This window comes from Astyanax mexicanus, chromosome 13, assembly GCF_023375975.1.
Source record: "Astyanax mexicanus isolate ESR-SI-001 chromosome 13, AstMex3_surface, whole genome shotgun sequence".
NCBI classification, from domain to species: domain Eukaryota; kingdom Metazoa; phylum Chordata; class Actinopteri; order Characiformes; family Acestrorhamphidae; genus Astyanax; species Astyanax mexicanus.
In genome coordinates this window covers 44,222,501-44,241,096 of record NC_064420.1, presented here as the reverse complement: position 1 = coordinate 44,241,096, position 18,596 = coordinate 44,222,501, and the positions used below count along the sequence as shown (strand labels likewise).

Genomic DNA, 18,596 nt, shown 5'->3' with positions numbered 1-18,596 from the left:
ATCAACTTTGAATCTTCTTATGACATCACATCACTCAGAACACTCTGTAGCACCTTACTTTTTAGCATTTTAGAGTTGAAAACCTGTTATTGCAGAATATAACTGAAATATAAATGTAATTAATTACTTATGTAACTACCTATGTAGTTAATTATGCAATTAATGTAAGTGTAATTACATGTATTACTTTTCTAACTTTGTAAGATATTAAAGGGTTAAAGCAGCATTTCTTCTGCATTCTGTGCTTGTTTAGATCTTCATTCATGAAGGAAGTTTCAAGTCTTTTGTGCATCTTTAGCTGGAGGCTGTTTCCAGAAAGCTCAGAACTTTCTGTATTTATGTTTAGTGAGGTTTTGTGTGTGTGTGTGTGTGTGTGTGTGTGCAAAAAAAACGGGGCAAAAGAGTCTAAAAGCGGAGAGGGTGCGCATTTCTAGCGCAGAAAAACGGGCCAAAGAGTCTAATGCGGAGAGAGTGTGCATTTCTAGCGCAGAAAAACGGGGCAAAAGAGTCTAAAAGCGGAGAGAGTGTGCATTTCTAGCGCAGAAAAACGGGCCAAAGAGTCTAAAAGCGGAGAGAGTGTGCATTTCTAGCGCAGAAAAACGGGCCAAAGAGTCTAAAAGCGGAGAGAGTGTGCATTTCTAGCGCAGAAAAACGGGGCATAGAGTCTAAAAGTTGCCGTAATTAAGAAGTTTAATATTAAGAGACATCATGAAATTAAACATCAATTTGAAAAATCTTAGTTTACACAACACTGTCAAAGATAAAGTCAAGTAAAGTCAAGTAAAATGGTGTGTAAATGAAAGTAATCAGGAAAAAAGTATTATTTAAAGTGGTATATTTCATTATTTGTTTTATTACAGAGTGTGGCCCGTGACTTCAAATATATTTCTTCTTCTGGCCCCCAACAAAAAAAGTTTGGACACCCCTGTTATAGAGGATAATAATTAAAGGCTTAAATAAAAAGATTATGTAGATTATTTGGATGAGTCAGAATGATCAATCTTTAGGGAATGTGATCTGGATGAAGTGGAAAGATGAAGTGCTGTTTGCCGTAATTTTGGTTGTGTAAGCCTGATGGAAGTCCATTCCATAAAAACAAACAAACAAAAAATAAAACCTTTGAGATAGTTTGTCATGATAAAGTTATATTCCATTGAACGCTGTTGGGATGTCATGAAATAGGAAATTTGACACATTTGGGAAAAGATGGAAAACTGAACTGTTCTCTGTTGTACTTTTGGGATATGTTGGATGGATATGTTGACGGAGTTCCATTGTCTTGGAACTGGAAGTCCACTGGAAGTTCATTGGCTTCCAGTAAATGCAATAAATTCCACAGAAACTGCTGTGAAAGTGTAGGAGAAAATGTTGGTGGCTCCTCAGAGAATATTCTGATGATTAATGTTCTTCAGAAGAAGTGGTTGAAAGATAAATGTCTTTTGGACAGTCACCATCATGACACTTTAATAGATTCAACTAGTTTAATTCCATTAACCCTCCTGTTATGTTCATTTGTCAGAAACAGTAATTTACCCAGTGCATGTTTAATTATCCAAAATATGTCTGAAACAACAAAAAAAACTAAGAAGCAGTGTGAATATTTAATTACTAACTCCATTACTAATTATTATATCAATATTTGGTGCAATGCTGTTCCTTACCTCTATAAGGTAATGCTTCTGATTTTTGAAAGACCAACATATAAAACAATATTTTTACATAACAATGAAACAAAACATTGTCATTTTGTCTTAGCTTTTGCAGGGGGTGGTTGCAAATATGTGAGATGAACCATTTTCATATTATATGTTGATTAAACTAATTAAGAGAAGCAGAAGAAGTGTCATACTGAAAAAGTTTCATACTTTTAACTATTTTTCCTAGATCTTCAAACTTTAAAACAGGTCAATCTGATTCGTAACATAACAGAAGGGGTTAGACACATGAGTGACATGGTGGAATGGAACAGTTTCAACCAGCTGAAGACTTTTGTGTTGCAATATGTTGAAGTAAATAAATTCCACTTTATGAAACACTTCTGGGAAGTGTTGGAATGTTGAAGTTCCACATTTTGTACATGTTGGTGTGATGAACATTCATTTAGAACTGCCAACCAACTCATTTAAACTCATTCTAAATATGTATTTATGTATATTCTTGTGATTATGTATATTGAGTAACTACATATAATAATTATTATTATTATTTTTCTTTTCTTTTTCTTAGTCTTTTTTTCTTTGTGTTTCTTGTATAATCTCATTGGAGCAAAAGTACTTTGTTCAAGCCTATTTTTTTAAGATTTTGCCCCATTCTTCTTTAAAAAAAAAAACAGCTCAAGCTCAGTTAAGTTGGATGAAGAGCGTCTGTTTTTAAAACAGCAGTTTTCATGTCTTGCCACAGAAGCTCAATTCCATTTAAGACTGTGCAATTCTAACTCATGAATATTTTCTGATCCAAACCATTCCACTGTAGCTCTGGTTGTTTGTTTAGGGTCATCGTCTTGCTGGAAGGCGAATCTCCTTCCCAGTCTCAAGTATTTGTTGCCTTCAACAGGTTTTCTTCCAGGATTCAGCTCAATCCAACTTTCCATTAACTCAGGCCAGCTTCTCTGTCCCTGCTGAAGAAAATATATAATATTTAAATTTTCTGAGACACTGGTTTTTGGGTTTTCATTGGCTGTAAGCAATAATCATCAACAATAAAATAAAAAAAACACTTAAAATAGACCTCTCTGCACTGAATTACTGAAATAAAAGAACTTTTCAATGGAACCTATAGGATATGTTGGAATGATGAGTTTTTATTCGCTAAATACTCTTAGGATGTGTTGTTTGAGAGAAGAAGTTCCATTTATCATCTTTAGGATATGATAAAATATTTAAGCTCCACTGTATTAAACACATTTGAGATGGTTTGGAATGATAAAATTGCATATTGGGGTTGATTCCCTTGGGTTGTGGGTCCCCATATGGTTGGTTGGGTGTTTTTAGTGTATTTTTTTCATTGTGACATAAAAGAGGATTCACATACTTATATCATAAGACTAACAAGCCCCAATAAAAACAAGCGAAGGATTATCTAATAGGTGGTTTACTCAATAATATTAAACAGTAAAAAGTTATGAATATTTTGGTTAATTATTACATAGTAGCATGACTAATATATTATACAACACAGTAATTATTAAATATTAACCCCTCATGCTCTCTGTCTTTTATTTCACCCTACTATTAGGGTTCAGTTCCTGACATGATCACTTTTTGACCTCCATTTTTATTTAACCTCCCAAAAATACTTAAGAAACTTACAGACTGTTGATTAAATGGCTCCCTACAGCAATAAAAAGTAAATATAGTAATATAATACATATACAATATATCATATATGACACTAAATAGCCCTGAATATATATATATATATATATATATATATATATATATATATATATATATATATATATATATATATATATATATCTGAAAGTTCTTTTGACCCAGAACACATTGCACCTTCTTGTTCTCAGCTTAATTACTCAGGAATGCCTTTACACATTAGCATAAACCATATATGGCTAGAAAGGGCAGAATTTACTCTTTCCACAAGTACAGTTAGATCCCAGTGCGGTAAAGCATCTGCAACAAAATCCATTGGGAAAACACGTGGAAATAAAATCTTCTTCAAAGTTCCTTTTTTATTCTTCCATTATAACTTTATTTATTTGCTTAAAACACTTAATTAGCTATATTTACATTCTCTCTCGATTTTTTCTGAGTAAATCACATGATGTCATCAATGCCACTGATTCCCCAACCAATATTGTTTACTTCTAGTGATACAAACATATTTATATGATATTTCAAACCAGTTAATATCAGTAAATGACCCAAAATAGTGTCCACTTAGTGTAAAACTACCTAAGTGACTTTTTTCAGCTGGAATTTCCATAGGCCTTGAAAAAGGGAACACAATTACTTGGATTGTTTTAGCTTTACCATGTTTACAAGCACTACTTTATATAGTTTTTATTTTACTTCAACATTTAAACTTTTTTTTTTTTTTTTTACTATTTTGACTATTTAAGTTTACATTTTTGTATATAGTTTTCATTGGGTGTCCTAAATAAATTTTTGTGTGGAATAACTCTTTATTATAATATTTGTTGTTATTATAAGCAGCTGATCAAAATACTTAAAGGCATAGACTGTGAGATTTTTAGTACACTCTAAACCCAGAAGTTGTTTAAAATCAAATGATTTAAGTCTGTTTTACATAAAATTGGATATTTCTAAACAATACTCAACTATTTTGAGTTAGATGAACATTTGTGAGCACATATACTGTACTATTCAAACTGAGATCTTTGAGTTGAACCAACTTATAATAACTGAGTTTAGTCTGTTGTCATTCACAGCTTCTTTTCTATTGGCTTCTGTCACAATCTATTTGCATACTGGGTGTGTCCAACAGTTTCTGACAGACACTCACCATCAGTGTGTAGTGATTCACCCGGGGCTACCTTACAAATAAATCAACTTCCCCTTTAGTTGTAATAACTTGATGTTTTAATTTATTCTAACTCAAGTTTTTATTCCCCATTACTTAAAAAAAACTTTAGCAAACCGGCTGCCTTAAAAACGTTAAGTAAATTCAACTTATCCGGTCTTACAGTATAACAAAGAGAAAAAAGTTAAATCAACTTCCCCTTTAGTTGTAATAACTTGATGTTCTTGATGTTCTAAGTTATGTTAACATAATTTTTCATTACCCATTACTTAACTTTTTTAAGGCAACCGGTTTCCTCAATTTTTTTAAGTAAATTTAACTTATCCAGATTTTTAGTAATATACATCAACTCATCAATATTCTTATGCTTTCAACTCATTATACTCATCATACACTCTAGTCTAACCATTTTTTAAAATATGTCTAAGGTGTAAAAATATTTGAAGTCTATACATTCAAAAAGTTTGACCAAAACATCCAGATCCAGATCCAGGAAAATATATAATTCTGCTACTTTTTACATTTTAAATGATTCTATTTTTGAGCAGCTATGTGGCTTCTGGAGTAAAAGAGATCAGGGCATGTGTCTGATATAATTACTGTGTTATAAGACCTGAAATAGGACAAAATGGAGAAAAAAAACCCAAAACAGCCTAGAGTTCAAAGGGGTAAACTATAAAATTATGAGATTATGAGATTATGGGAAATGTTTTTTTTTACTCTCCATCTGATTTGACCTGTTCTGACCCTCCTGCTCTCTTAGAAAACAATAAAGAACATTATTCCCTCGTTATTTTCTAAAAACAGCACAGTCCTTTTATTCTTGGTTACTAGAAATGTGTGAATGATTTACTATCAACCTCAGAGACTACCTTTTTAACAGGTATGACTTCAGCTGAATTATATGCAAATTAAGGGCCGGGGGGAGGTATTAGAACTGTTTATGAGTTCCCTGGAAGAAGCAGGTTAGTGTTTCCAGGTGCTGAAGCGGCGTTTCATAACAGCTGTTAATGTATCATTCCAGGTCTAGATCACTGAGTCAGATTTATACGCTGCTGTTTTCACTGAAACTCAGGTTTTTCCTGGTGAAAAAAATATATACTTAATTGTACTTAAAACATATTGAGAAATGTCTAGGTATGCTGTAAATATAAAGATTTATATATATATACAGTCATATGAAAAAAGTTTGGGCTCCCCTATTAATCTTTATCATTTTTAGTTGTAAATATTTGGGTGTTTGCAACAGCCATCTCAGTTTGATATATCTAATAACTGATGGACACAGTAATATTTCAGGATTGAAATGAGGTTTATTGTACCTTTTCTCATGACTGGATACACCTGGCTATGAAGTTCAAAGCTCAATGAGGTTACCAAACCAATTTTGTGCTTCAGTAAGTCAGTAAAAAGTAGTTAGGAGTTTTCAAATCAATAAAATGATAAGGGTGCCCATAATTTTGCACAGGTCAAATTTTGGTTTAATGCATATTGCACATTTTCTGTTAGTACAATAAACCTCATTTAAATCCTGAAATATTACTGTGTCCATAATATTAGATATATCAAACTGAAATGGCTGTTGCAAACACCCAAATATTTACAACTAAAAATGATAAAGATTAATAGGGGTGCCCAAACTTTTTCATATGACTGTACCTAAAATATATTAAAAGCACATTAATATTATGCGTTCATCAAATGTTTGAAAGTAAACTTTGATTATACTTTTTAAAAAGTACAATATCGTGTATTTAAAAAAAAATAGACTACTATGAAGTACACTTTTAGTTATATGTAATTCAATATACTTCTAAAATACTTATTTCGAAATATATTCTTGCACATTTTTAGCAGTGTGTTTAAAACAACTGTTACAGTAGTTCACTTAAAGTGCAATGTATCCTGTAACTTTTTGGAAGGAAAATAAATTACTACTACTAATTTAAAAAATTTGAAGTAAATGTGTAATACGCTAAAAATTGGAGTACAGTATAAATTAAAATTAAAATATATTTTTATACCCAACAAAGTATACTAGAAGTGTTCATATATAAAAGCATATATATTTGTACTCTAATGTGAATATATTTAACATCAATTTAACATACATTCTTAATATACCTGGTGTGTAATAATAGTGATACAGCTGTAATGCTTTTTAAATGTATTATATTTTTACTGTTAGCATATTTAAAATATGCGTTTACATACATGAATTAGTATGCTTAAATGTTACTTAAGTATATTTAAAATAGTTCCATTTTAGTACAGTTAAGTACAGTTAGCATAATTTAATTACTTTAATAATTTAATAATTTAAAGTAAGACTTTTGCACAATTTTTATACTGTAATTGAAGTATAATAAGTACAAAAAAAGTTGTTACATTTCAGCACTCTTTAAATATACTGATTAATAATAAAGTGGCTACAAGAAAACGTTATAGCATATATATAGTGCATATATGCACTATAGCATAATAATGCTTAGTATACTTTAATCTATTTTTTTCTCACTGGGTAGGATCTGCAGAAATATTGTATATTTGTGTATTAAATAGTTATAACCTAATGGACTGTTTAGGCAGGTCATTGGTTTGGCTTTAGAAGAGGTCAGCTGATGATAATTCCAATGTACATTAAATTCTCAAGTGCCAGGAAGCCACTGCTGGAGAAATATTTGTAATATAAACTGGAGCCTGAACAGCATGGAAAGGCTATATATAGAATGATAGCTTTCTGTGCTTTATTTTTATGGTAACGTTTTTAATACAGCTCGCATTTTAGAGGCTAAGTTCCCTTTACTTATGGTGTAACTTCTCTGAATGAACCAGTTCATTCAAAATACTTACCAGGTCCTACAGGTACTTTTACTGTACGAATAAATTAAGTACAACTAGTAACAAGAGTGTAACAATTAGGTTAAACTTTCTAAAACTTAACTTGTTCTTTCCCAACACTTATGTAGTAACTTTTCTCTGTATACAAAATGTTTATGGGCTCCTACTCAAAGTTAAATGTATGACACGATTAGAGGTCTTGTGGAGGTGTTGAGTCAATGTTGTCTTGAGGGATCAAAGTTGTTTTTCGTGGCACAACAGGGACCTACACATTATTTAACCCTTTCAGAGCCTGTATCCATTACAATGGACATCATGTTTTTTTATTAAAGGTTTTTGTTGCACATAACAGTAATTAAGCCTTTTGTCCATCAGAATAGGCAACCAATCAGGCAGTAGCTAGGCCCCGCCTACTGGAAAACACTGCAATTCAGACTTTAGGGCATGGCAGCACTAAAGCAGACAAGATCATTTTTACCAATTTGATGTGGTTTAGAACACTTTTTATAATGTTTATTTTACTGTTTAGGAATGGTTTGTGAAACAAAGGGTCAATATCCAATGTAAAATAAATGAGCAGCTTCTTTCCTATTGGCTTCTGTCACAATCTATTTGCATACTGGGTGTGTCCAACAGTTTCTGACTAACACTCACCATCAGTGTGTAGTGATTTCCCCTGGGCTACCTTAGAAATAACTCAATTCCCCTTTAATTGTAATAACTTGATGTTTTAATTTATGCTAACTAAAGTTTTCATTTCACTATTACTTAAAAAAAATTGAGTGAACCGTCTGCCTTAAAAAAGTGAAGTAAACTCACCTTGTCTGGTCTTACAGTATAACAAAAATTTAAAAAGTTAAATCAACTTCCCCTTTAGTTGTGAAAATTGATGTTCTAAGTTATGTTAACTTAAGTTTTCATTACCCATTACTTAACTTTTTTGAGGCAACCTGTTTCCAAGAATATTTTAAGTAAATTCAACGTATCTGGGCTTACAGTGTAGTTGAGTTGTAGCAATTTTTTTTTTAAATGGTGGCAAATGACTCATCTAAGCTGATCTAAGGCTGATCATTATATAACTTATAATGGGCTTAAAGGTTTACTACCATCCACAATATAAACAGCACTACTAACTTACACACATCCATCCTGACGAGCCATGACATGTCCTGACGAGTTATACAACCTGAGATAGAGAGAAAGAGAGAGAGAGAGAGAGAGAGAGAGGGAGAGAGAAAGAGAGAGAGAGAAAGGGAGGAATGACACATCACTTTTTCCCGCTAGATGTCCAGAGGAGATGTTATGCAATACAAGACATGGTGGCTTTATTCACCGAACTGACACATATCACACTCCTGTTACCCACAGCGCAGACTGGCACACACACACACACACACACACACCATCCTCCTTCACACTGCTCTCATAAATCACATTCATTAATACCCAATTACCGAGGCTTACCCTGAACGGCTGCTGTGAAGTTTCTTGACATTTACTCAGATAGCAGGGATTGAATGCTAGAGTGCTCCTTCTCTATGGGCTGTGTGTGTGTGGCTGTGTGTGTGTGTGGCTGTGTGTGTGCGTGTGTGTGTGTGTGTGTGTGTGTGTGTGCGTGTGTGTGTGTGTGTGTGTGTGTGTGTTGAGGCAGGGGAGTTAATGTGGCAGAAAGATGCAGCATGGTTGGAGTGCACGATGACTCATTGTTGGGGTCTCTGCTGTGAGACACTCACACACACACACACACACGCACACACACTGAAATGCATTAGTGAAGAGTGATTATTTATAGTGACAGGTTTGTTATTCTCTAAAGAATAAAAAAAAAAGACTCTTGAATTAAAATATGCTTCTTGAATAAAAAATAAAAAAAACGAGCTTGTTTCTATACATGGACAATTCTGGCCAGATGCCACCGGTCACGATCATTACCATCCCCTTGCATTTCTGTCTTCTGCGGGTGGTAATGCCTTCTATGACACTTCTATCTCTGGTACACACATTTGATACTGTGTCCCAACAGTCTGGCACCCACTGTCATGCCTTGTTGAGCCTATGATAATTCCTCACAAGATAACATTACAATATTACTAATAATTGTGATATAAAGCTAACTTAAGCCTTAACAGCAGGGAAATGCTATAATTGCTATATTAAAACGAGCACTTCCTGTGATTTCTTTCCATGGTCTAAATTAACATTTAAGAAATGGCAGTTAAGGGGAACTGTGTGGAATATCATTAAAAACAAAAAAGAATGCAGTATCCAGTTCATTAATATCAAAGGGACTGGTAGGCCAAGGAAGTCCACTGCTTTTCCTAACTAATCTTGCAAAAAAAAGTCCTCAATTATCTTTTCGACTAATTAGTAACAGCCTTCAGCTAACAGTATTTGTCAGAGACTATTATTTATAAAAGATTTAATGAATTCATGAGCAGAACAACAGAGGCAACAGTGCAAAACACAAAGCACTAAACATAAAGGCCAGATTAAAGTTTGTTTAAAGCACTTTAATCCTGTGAGACCCGGCATTCATTCCAATGGATATAATGTATTTTCTATATTTTTGAACGTTTTGTTATATATAACACTATCTAAGAGCTGTTTGATGAACCAGCCATTGAAGATGTTTATACGCCAATGAAACAGTAACTGATCCTCATGCACTGGAGTAAAAAACACTTAAAAAACAGTAGTACCAGAGCCACTGAGGTAAAGTAACAGCAAATTTTTGCTAATTTATTTACCTTTTACTGTTTATGGATGGTTTATGAAATAAAAAAAGTCAATATTAAACATACAATATTACCCAAAGTATTCCAATGCAATGGAAATAAAAATATTCTAAATATTCTAATTAATTGGAATTATTTGCTTTATTGATTTTATTGTAGAATATTAGAGTCTTCTTTTCTGTGCTTTACAGCCTGAAAACAGACTTTTTTATTTTTTATTTTTTTCATCACTGGAGATAATTCAGGTCTGAAAGGGTTAAATTATCTCATGGATACATAAGATCAAAATGAACCAGTATCAGAGTAAAAGCAAGACTAAAATTTAAAAAAGGAACTGCCTATGTTCCAAAGCGTACCATCTCATCTGTGAAACATGGTGGAAGTATCATGGCTTAGGCATGTCTGCCTGCTACAGCTACAAGTACTATATCTATCTATACGAACATACACTGAACAGTATTATCTAATATTGACTAAGTCAGTTTGGCTTCTATTTGGCATGTGATTCTACAGCGTATGTATCTGCACTTTAACCTTTTTGACCATAGGACCCTAGCAGTGTCATTACCATTGCTTTCTATGTAAAAGCTCATGATAAATAATGAGTGCAGTAGAGATTATGACTGGATAGACTATGATATGCTGGTGATGATTATTATTATTATTACATGCTATGGAGATTATATACGCTTGTCGGGAAAGTGATATGATTTGTGATTAAGGCCATTAGCTCCAACAGCTACCCTTGGACAACAAGGTCGAGCAGAGCAGCTCAGCTTAATGACATCAATTCTCAACCAGTCTGATCCAGAACCGTGACCTTAGCACTTAGCATGCTCTGCTAACCCACTGTCCTCAGTCCAGAGTCCAGCGCAGGCACCTGCTCTTCATCTGATGTCATAACGTGTTTTCTTGAGGATCTGAGGTAATGTGTAAGCTGGTTCATCTTCAGAATGCTGTACATCGTCCACGAGAGTTTGAACCCATTGCTCTAACAGATGATGAGCAAATCAACACACATATCTTATCTTGTCCCTTTAGAGAAGCATTGGCAACTGAATAGAATGATAAATATGAACCTACTAGCACCATGACTAATGCCATGCATAGTCTATAGGGGGATTCCAGTGGTCTAGTGGACAAAGGCACTGCCACAATGATTGCTGGTTGCTGGTTAGAATCCCAGTCATGCTGCTTGCCATCAGCTGCCGGAGCCCCGAGAGAGCACAACTGACCTTGCTCTCTCTCTTAAACCCCAAGCATTTAGCTGGTGAGCAGTGGAACTGTATTCTCTGGAATGATGGTGCTCCATTCAATATTTTGAGATGAGTTAGAAGTTGGGGATGAAGTGGAACAGTGATTATCCAACCAACATCCTGCCCTCACTAACATTCCTGTCACTAAATGCAAGCAAATCCTTACAGCAATGCTCCAAAATGTATTAGAAAGTCTTTCATAGATCATAGACAATACTGAATTACAGTCTGATGACTCAGAAGGCTAATGAAGAACATTAAACTCACTATGACCAGGAGATCGCCGGTTCAAAACCTGTTCATGTAGGTTGCCATCAGCTGCCGGAGCCCTGAGAATGCACAATTGGCCTTGCTCTCTCTCTGGGTGGGTAGATGGTGCTCTTTCCCCTCATTACTCCTAGGGTGATGTTGATCAGCACAAGGCGTCTGTGAGGTATAAGAACTGAATCGCTGAGGAGGAGTGTCTTCTATAGAACACTTGGAGAAGCTGCCTGTTTTCTTTTTACTTAACTTAATAATTCCAGATCAGTAACAGGAATCAACCCAAATTCTGCATGTTTGAAAATAGACAAAAAAATTACAAACATAACAAGACTAAAGGTTTTGAGAACATGATAAAGCTAGAGTTGCACTGCTGAGGTAAATATATGATGAAAATAGCACTGCTGGTGTAAATAGCTAGCTAAAAGTGTGATTAGTACAGCACAACTGGCGTACATACAGGTCATGGTGAGAATTGCACTGCTGAGGTAAATGTATGATGAAAATATCACTGCTGATGTGGCTCGCTATGTAATATTGCAATGCTAAGGTTAATGTATGATAGAAATAGCGCTGCTGATGTGACTCGCTATCTAATATTGCACTGCTGATGTAGATAGATAGCTAGAACTGCACTGCTGAGGTAAATGTATGATGAAAATAGCACTGCTGGTGTAGATAGATAGCTAGAATTGCACTGCTGATGTAAATTGTGCTTTTTTGGGATGTCTGCTGATTTTTTTTTTCTAAAAAGCAAGGCATAAAATACATTTAAGAACATTAAACTAGAGGCTCCAATGAAAATTGAAGTACATAGTGGTCATGAAGGGACGCACATGGTCAGCAATAAATCTCCTGTAGTCTAATAGTCTAACACGACCTGATGTTACCTGAAGCCGCTGATCCATATCTGCTGATTTTTTTTATGCGCTACACTGCTCCTACAGTTTTCTCTCAGACTTTTTACTTCCTTTTACAGGATATTTTCACCCATATATTTCACATCTCACACCCCCATCATCCACGCTGTCCACCTCCATCATTAGGCTAACTGCAGCAGAGCTTCAGCGTGGCAGAGACAGGCTCCGGTTACATAATCCCGGCGCTCCGGCTGAACATCTGACACATACTGAAGAATCAGCCCTGCACTCTCTCTCTCTCCACCTCCCACCTCCTCCCACCTCCATCAGCCCTCGCTCTGACTCCACCCTGCAGTCCTGTACTGTATCTCCACTGAGGTTAATGAGGTTATGACTGGGTAAGCAGGAGTCATGGAAAACGCACAGACGTAAACGCTTCTATTGCTACCTTTATGGGATTGTTATGTTGAACGATATACTGCTGGTTGCTGAATACAGAAACACCAGCATCTAAAAATCTAAACTAAATTTAACCTCAGTAAACAAGTGGAAATATTTTTTAAGCATTTTTTGGAAATGGAGCTTTAAGAAAAATATATAATATATATAGTATATTGTAGTATTATATTTATTTTACATTTTAAGATGTTTTTAGCTTTTTTCTTTTGCTGCTAAAATAGGTCACACACTAATTTCTACCTTTATGGAGGAGTTAAACACATCTGTGTATTACTGTAGCTAAATACAGCAGCGCCTACACCTAAACCCAGCTATCTTTACCTTCAGAAACTCTGAAAATATTCCAGCATTGTTTGTTTTTTTCATACAATAATTGCTTTCTATGTGAAGAAATTAAAAAAAACTATTTATAGATGTTATAGATTTTTTTATAGATTTTATGTTTTTTTTTTAAATCCCCTGGAAAAGGTACGTTTGTATTGCTTTCTTAATAAAGACCATTCAGTTGACTGTCACAGCAATGATAATAAAGATACCTTACACAGGTTGGCATTTTTGAGGATTTTATTTTTATGTTTAAGTAATTTTGTAATTAAAAATAAAAAGGTAAAATCAGGTAATATTATTAATAAAATATAACTACTTGATCTTGTGCTGGTTGTTTTTCAGATGTTCGCTAGAGTTTTGTTAGGTGATTATTTCAGTGAAGCAGTTAGATGTTGCTAGGGGTTTGCTGTGGTGTTGCCAGGTGGTTTCTATGGTGCTTTTTCCAGTGTTATATTTGGGGATTGCTTGAGAGCTGGTTTCTGTGGTATTTCAGGTATTTACTATTGTGTTAATAGGTGGTATTTATGGTGTTGATATAGGGTTGCTATGGTTTTGCTAGATAGTGTCTGTAGTATTTCAGGTATTCAGTACAGTACTGTTAGGTGGTTGCTACAATGTTTTTAGGTGGTTGCCATTTGTGTTATTTGGTGGTTGCTACAGTGTTGTTAAGTGGTAACTATAGTGTTATTTCCTGGTTGCTACAGTGTTGTTAGGTGGTAACTATAGTGCTATTTGGTGGTTGCTACAGTGTTGTTAGAAGGAGTTGCTATAGTGCTATTGGGTTGTTGCTATTGTGTTATTTGGTGGTTGTTACAATGTTGTTCAATGGTTGCTATAGTGTTGTTAGGTGGTTGCTGAGATGTAGCATGGTGGTTTCTGTGGTATTCCAGGTGTTTGCTACAGTGGTGTTAGGTGGTTGCTATAGTGCTGTAAGGTGGTTGCTATAGTGTTGTTAGGTGGTTGCTATAGTGTTATTTGGTGGTTGCTGAGAAGTTGCTTGGTGGTTTCTGTGGTGTTCCAGGTGTTTGCTACAGTGGTGTTAGGTGGTTGCTATGGTGTTATTTGGTGATGGCTTAGATGTTCCTTGGTGGTTTATGTGGTATTACAGGTGTTTGCTACAGTGTTATTTGGTGGTTGCTACAGTGTTATTTGGTGGTTGCTGCAGTGTTGTTAGGTGGTTGCTGAGATGTTGCTTGGTGGTTTCTGTAGTATTCCAGGTGTTTGCTACAGTGGTGTTAGGTGGTTGCTACAGTGTTATTTGGTGGTTGCTACAGTGTTATTTGGTGGTTGCTACAGTGTTATTTAGTGGTTGCTACAGTGTTATTTGGTGGTTGCTACAGTGTTATTTGGTGGTTGCTACAGTGTTATTTAGTGGTTGCTACAGTGTTATTTGGTGGTTGCTGCAGTGTTGTTAGGTGGTTGCTGAGATGTTGCTTGGTGGTTTCTGTAGTATTCCAGGTGTTTGCTACAGTGGTGTTAGGTGGTTGCTACAGTGTTATTTGGTGGTTGCTACAGTGTTATTTGGTGGTTGCTACAGTGTTATTTGGTGGTTGCTACAGTGTTATTTGGTGGTTGCTACAGTGTTATTTAGTGGTTGCTACAGTGTTATTTGGTGGTTGCTGCAGTGTTGTTAGGTGGTTGCTGAGATGTTGCTTGGTGGTTTCTGTAGTATTCCAGGTGTTTGCTACAATGTTATTAGGTGGTTGCTATTGTGTTATTTGGTGGTTGCTACAGTGTTGTTAGGTGGTTGCTGTGGTGTTACTCACTTGTAGCTGTGGAGTTGCCAGGTGGGTGTTAATACCATGGGTCAATGCAACTATCTACTCCTATCAACCCCTAAGCAAAAACCTGGAGTTGGATTTGTTTTTTTATTCAGCTGGTAAGGAAATAATAATAATAATAATAAGAAGAAGAAGAAGAAGAACAACAATATAAATGCACTGCAATGCCCAATGAAGAGAATAATATTTTTTTGTGTGGAGAAATAAAAAAAAGTGTTTTTGGTGTGCTGTTGGGGGGGCTTCTGTTTATCATAAACAGATATGTTTCCCATAAAGGTAGTATTACATTACACCCTTAAACACAACACACCGTGCGTAAACACAATCAGCCCATCATACTTTATTATTATTATTTTGCAGAGCAGAGTCTGCAGCCTCCATGACCTCAGTGTTTTTCAGCAGTGTGGGTCCTTTTTTTGTGCGTCTGCCACCTGCCAGCTCCTCACCCCCGAGGTAAGGTGGAGCGTATCGTCCACCTGGCCGAGTGCCAGACCCCTCCTCTTTCTTCCCGGCATGGCCTGCAGCTCTCAGCTGGGTAGAGCTGCTATTAAGAAAGTTCACGACTTTCACCCACTTCGTATTTTTAGCTCGGTGGCCTTGGAGGAAGAGGAGGGCTGTTTTTAATGGCTGTCGTTGTTCAGAGCAACACAAGAGACGGTCCATTCAAACACAGTGCGCTTAGAAACAGCAGGGAGTGGAAAGAATTGTGTGAAGGTGGGATTTAATCTGACTGTACAGGAAGGGCTAGTGAGTGACTAACACACAAAGGTCAGGTACAGCCTCAAACTGTACACTCACGAGACGTCCTGATCTAGCTACAGCCCTAAATCAGAAACATTTAATATAAAATACGACAAATACTGTGTTTCATTTTTATTTACTTTGTCTTTTTTTATTATTTGGTTCTGATTTTATTATTGGCTTTTTATTGTCTTATTTTTCTTCTTCTAGCTTTTAATCAGATCTTATTTTAATCTGTCTGGTTTTGATTGTATTATAATTCTATCAAACTGTTCATTCATCTGTTGTTGAGTATTATATTTTATTAGTGTTCATTTTAATTGATTTTTTTTGTCTTGCTTGTTGTGCTTGATTTCTTACTCTCTTTAAAGCAGTTTGAATATTTCTTTTATGTATGAGAGATGCTATATAAGTAAAGTTTATTATTATTATTATTATTATTATTATTATTATTATTATTATTATTATTATTATTATTATTATTATTATTTTATTTTATCGCAGACAGTCTGACTCCAAGATATTTCATTCCATTTTATCTGTTCAACTTAAATTAATTTATTAATATACATCCATTGCTGCATTTCAGGTCTGTAACACATTTCAAAAAATAGGATTTGGGTTAAGGGTTATTTATTTTAAAGTCTTTAAGGAACAAACAGAGTTACATTCTCAAAAGCCATTAAAAACTTTACTGTGCAAAACAGAAGCCTTATGTTAGACATTTTTAGACGTGAAGTCCACTTCTCTACTGGGCTCTGGACTCAGGAATCTGGAATCTTTTCCAGAAGAAATGGACACCATTTGCGAAAAGAACCATCCAGACTGTTATCAGCAAGTCTAAACGCCAGGTGCTGTCATGGTATGTGGTTGTGTCAGTAAACTGTGATGCAGCATTAATGCAGAAAAGTACGATGAGTTTTTATTTTTTTCCCATGGATGTCTATCTATGGATGTTTTTTTGTGTGTGTGTTTTTAGTAAAGGTAATTACCTCTACTGTTGCAGAGAATTAGGCTTTTAAGCTACTAGATTCTGGACTCAGACATTGCTGTGAGGATTTTATTGTATTGTATTAGTGAGAAAAGTGTTCAATAAGAAAGTTAGGATGTGTCTGGGGTGCTCATCTTTGATCATCTCTAGCCCACACATGGCATTAGACATTAAACCAATAGGTGAACCAATTGTACCAACTGATTATGTAGGCATTTGCCTTGCACATCTGTGTCAGCAAATAATGAATGAATCAAGTTATAAAGGGTAAGGGTCCTGGACTGACCTGTCCCCAACTGGGAGAATGATTGGAGAATTTGACAATAAGAAAATGTGACAATAACAACCCTGTACTGATGCTAGAGCTTAGATTCTCTGCCCGAGTCCGACCCAATGCCCGAGCCGAACTCGGGCTGAGATTTTCCACAGCTTTCCTTGGGCAGGGTTGGGTCAGGTTCAAGAAAATAGTCTGTGACGTACGTAGGCATCTGTTTTTTGATGCTATTTTTATTTTATATAAAGCTATGGCAAACAAATAAAACAGGGTATAAAAAAAATGTTGCACAAGTTAGAATGTTATTATCAAGCAGCTCTGAGGCACACGTGAGCTCTTCCACTTGTTTGCATTATGCACTTGCTGTTCTCAATAAACACTTTTCTTAAATAATAGGTATATGCTTCTTTAGTGTTGCAATGTTAATTAACATCATTCTGAACAGATTTAGCTCATTTAGCTAAACAGACCAAAAATGTTATTTAAAACTCCATTTTAAGGTTCTACTTACTAAAAAAAATGTCGGGTTTAAATCGGGCTCTGGCTAATAATAATGTGGACCAGAGACTGTAAAAAAAGATGGATGCTGTGTCGCCGTTCTCATTCATTCAGTGAAAATGAAGCCAAAATCTTCCTCCATTTTGACGATTCTGACACCCGATTCTGTGCAGTAGAGACCAGAGGAGGGAAAAAGACTGTGGAGAGACAGCCTACTCGTTTAAATAACCCCGCCCCTGAGGGCTGCCTCGAGGTCACAGCCTGCAGAGCGGGGCGTAGCGGAGCGGAGCGGAGCTGACGGTCTGTTATTGGGCCCACCCATAACCAGCTGGTTATTCTGTGGGGATATAAAAATTTTACAATATAAGCAGAGGTTACACTAGCTGTTGCATTTAAATAATGGAGGTAGAATTACAGTGTATTAGAAAAAAAATGTGATTGAAAGTTGTCTGTTTTGCTATTGAAACCTATGGGAATGGGTGGGGTTACACGGCTTTCTGAAACCGAACAGCAGGGGGCGCCCGACCTGTGGTGGCTTCACTTTTGAGAGACGATGCTCTGTCCAGCTATACACAGTCTATGATGTGGACCAAATCTAAGTTCTAACTGCTGCACATTTTAAGATGTTTTTTACTAGAAGAATGAGATGAAATAATACATTAAATACTTGGCATCCTCCATGCCAAAATGTCTTTGTAGTGTTACAAAGAGGTGAATGCTTTATTGTCTTTTGAACTGTTTTTGAATGTAAAATGCAGGCCTGAAATGCATACATATAGATGTAGATTAACAAATGAAATAGATTCAGACTGTCTGCAATTCAAGTATTATGGTGAAATAAATGTAAGAAACACAAAAGAGACATTTCATATTAATTTCTGTACATGGAGTTTCCTATAAAGTGGCCAGTCAGTGTCTTTTTAACACCTGGAATGGAATAAAGAAGAAGTGTTAATGTTACCGAGACAAACAACACAGTGAAAACACAGAGCTCAGGACAAAAAGACCAAAATCATGGTTGTAGGAAACTGGGTACAACCATAAACACACAAACACACACATATATACA

At 35.4% G+C, this 18,596-nt stretch overlaps 1 protein-coding gene and 1 long non-coding RNA gene across 2 annotated transcripts in view; one reads left to right on the top strand and one right to left on the bottom strand.

The window, feature by feature from the left end:
• Positions 1-18,596, top strand: part of sgk1 (serum/glucocorticoid regulated kinase 1) — a 73,020-nt gene that overhangs the window by 13,075 nt on the left and 41,349 nt on the right. The gene's annotated exons all lie outside the window — the stretch shown is intronic.
• Positions 1,683-10,090, bottom strand: LOC103030197 (uncharacterized). Its single transcript, XR_455508.3, has 3 exons — positions 8,809-10,090; positions 8,483-8,530; positions 1,683-2,617 (listed from the first exon to the last, which is right to left on the bottom strand). It is a non-coding gene; the product is annotated as an uncharacterized LOC103030197 (long non-coding RNA).